Raw genomic sequence first — 3,284 nt, 5'->3', positions numbered from 1 at the left:
TATGAGGGGTGGGGCGGGAGGGAAGGGTGGCCAGAATATGTGGAATTCAGAAGAAGTCCCTTCGTGTTCCTTTTGCATTGTGATTGTATACATATTGATTATTTTTTAAAGGGTTTGTGCATTTTTTTAAATTTGGCTTAGGAATTCCTTTGCAGTGATCTGTCCAATCATCTACTCTGTTTTATATGCTAGGTATAGTGCTTGACACTGTCTTCTGTAAGATACTGCCTTTTCCCATCCAGGTTTAGAGGTGGAGGAAAAGAGAAAGAGGAGAAATTCCCCCTTAGTTCACTTGTGTTTGCCCTGTCTTTGGTCATAGCTTTCACAGTTCATAGCAATAGAACGGCTGTAAATTATGCTACATCGCTGTCTGCGTAACTTTCCCATTTGGTCATCATTGCAATGAAAAAACGTCTAAAAACACAGTGCACAGAAGCGGGTCTTTGTGCCATAGGATCAAAGCCCTGTAATGCTATAAAAAGTTTTGGGGTTTTTTACTGTAAGACTTAACATTTAAAAAAAAAAAAAAAAAAAGATAGGTATTGCTGTTTTAATGACTGTAAGCAGGTAGCAAAGTTATCCCCTTTGTCCCGTCGAAAAGTTACACTGTTCCACGTCTTTATCTGTATAGTACGTGTTTCAGGAAGCTGAATTCTGGAAAGGGTCTCCCTCCTTTGAGGGCAAGCATAGCATGTCTAGGAAGTTCAACATGCTAGTGTTTTGGAAGAAGGACTGGGCGGAACTGTGATTTCACGACTTACGTGTTTTAAATAAATTCAGGAGCACAGGGACATGATTCAGCACAGCAGGCAACAACACCCACTTCTTCTCTGGGTCACCTGAGCCTACAGAGGGTCCAGCCACTTTTTGAGCAGTAACTCCATGCTCCGGCCAGCTTGAGCGTGCAGAGCTTGTTGACGAAACAAGATGTGAATGGGGGGAAAAGACAACTCACAAGTGCCCTATTCCTGTGTTCCAGCAGAAGTGCTGCACCACTCCGAAGCAACCTTACCTCTGTTTTAACTGCCGGTGCTATATCCAGAACCAAGCAGAGAACGCACCTTACTGTAAGGCATGGCTAGTCACGTGAGAAATAGCTTAGAGGACGCAGGAGGGCTTCCTGCATAAACTACATTTTCTGATTCCAGAGTATTATTGAGGTAAATCGAGTTTTGCACCTATAAGTATCCTGACAAAGGGTTTTGTTTTAGTAGATGGCATTTTACGAGGGCTCCTCTGAACTCCTGGGAAGCAGCTGTGGTAGGAGAGGCTGGGCAGGAACAAACGAGAGCCTCAAACAGGGCTTTAGCCGTTTCTTCCCCTTCTGCCTTGGCCCACTGGTAACAGGCCCGGCATTGGATAAACCAAGTAGATAGAGCCAAGGTTTCCTCCACGCTGCATTTGCATGGACCTGAGCCCTGATATCCTTCCCTCCCTGCTTATCCTGTTCTTTAATGAAACGGATGGAATAACCCTCCCACCAGGACATTACCGGCCTTTACAGCAAAGTCTTGAGAACGCGTTTTCTGATCCATAGGAAAATCTGTGAGGAAAAGCTCTCAGTTGGCTAAGAGGTCTGAAGGCTTTTGGATAATCCCATGAAAGCAGCTGCCTTTTAGATAGTATTGCAGGTGCATTTGCAGCAGCTGGCTGGCTGACTGCTTCAAAAAATAAAATGCACTCAACAAGCATAAATTTACTAAATTTGGTTATTTTCAAGGCAGGGACCAAGAACTGCTCACAGCAGCCTTAATTTTGTATTTTCACTATTGTTCACGAGCTGAAAGCCTTTCACCCTCTCTATGCTGAAATAAAAGCCCTTTTTCTCTCCTCCCCCGCTCAGGCTGTCTAGTTTGGTCACTGGTAACTTCGCCTGCCCGGCTTTGTTTTAGAGCTGTGCTGAGTAGACACGGCATTGCAGCAGCCTGACGGGAACCATTTGCAGTCACACACCCGCGTGCTTCAGGTTTTGGCTCCTTTGCCAGAAGCAGCAAGAAAGCCCACACACGGCTGAGGTCGAGTCAGAGATTGCAGTCAAAAGCTGTCTTTGGAGTAAACTGGGCAGCGATCATTTGAGCTACACCGTGGAAGAACCTGGCTCGCTTTGCTGACTCAGGGGTATGTGTAAGGGCCAGTCCTTTATGAAAGGGACGATTTTGAACTGATTTTTTTCTTACAGGAGATATGCCTGCCTTCCTCCAGTGACTTCTACATTAGCAAGGTGCTTTTCCTTCTCCCCCCGTAGTAATGTCTTATAATCTAAGTGTACGTACATAATGTGTCCTCGAAACCAGGAGGCTGCGCTAGTCAGCCTGCTTTGCCACAAAATACCACGCCTACAGCTCTTCATCCAACAGCCGATTGACTCTTTTACCACTCTGTAGCCCTAAGCACTACTACGGGCCTTTTTGCTTTACTTGAAGATCTGCACCACATTTTCTTCAAAGCAGTAGGTGCCATTAAACTTCTGTTCTTTGGTAGTCTAGAAATAGATTTGCCTTGTGCAAGGTTGGAGTCTGGAAGCGGTCAGTATCAAAGTAGCAATAGATGAAGCTGTCAGCTTCTGGTTTTGGCATCAGACTTGTCCTTCCTCCTTTGTAAAAGTGTTTCAAATTTTGAAGTGTAGCTTTTGTAAATTTTCCTGAATTTTTTTCCCCACTGTGAAGAGGCTGGTTGCTAAGCCAGGATACTGAAGTTCTGTAATAAAGCGTATGGACAGCAGTGCATGTGAGCTCACCTCACTACACAGTTTCATGATGTCAGTGATGTGATGACAACCTTTCTAGCAGTCTGGCTCAGTTGCTTAGCTGGGTATCCACATCTCACTACTTCTATGATGTTATGCCTATACAGAAACCTGGTCAACATTGGAAAGGCCTCCCTGTTTCACCAGACCAATTTTAAAAGGCATTTTATACAACTTTTACAAATAAAGACAAATGAAAGAATGACAGAGACGAGAGTACTGAAGTGTTACATCGTGTTGTGCGAGAGCGTTACTCTCTTTCGAGGGCATTGGCTCTACAGCTCGCTGGACATCCCAAGCTGTGCACGGAAGAGATGGCTTTCTGACGCAGTTTCAAAAAACATCACTTGGGGTTGGAGTCATGAAGGGTCTGTTGAAGCCTTGCGTCGGGTATGGCTCCCTCTGCTCTGTCAGAAGGCCCGGCTGCTCCCGAGGAAATTGCACACCCTCCCTTTTTCTGGGATATGGTCTGAGGCATCCTCGGAGCCACTTGGCTGCATTGCGTTTCTCAGCGCCATCCATGCGGGAAATGGTAACT

The sequence above is a fragment of the Platalea leucorodia genome, assembly GCF_965183815.1.
Source record: "Platalea leucorodia genome assembly, chromosome: 1".
Classification (NCBI taxonomy): Eukaryota; Metazoa; Chordata; class Aves; order Pelecaniformes; family Threskiornithidae; genus Platalea; species Platalea leucorodia.
This window is presented reverse-complemented; position numbering follows the sequence as displayed.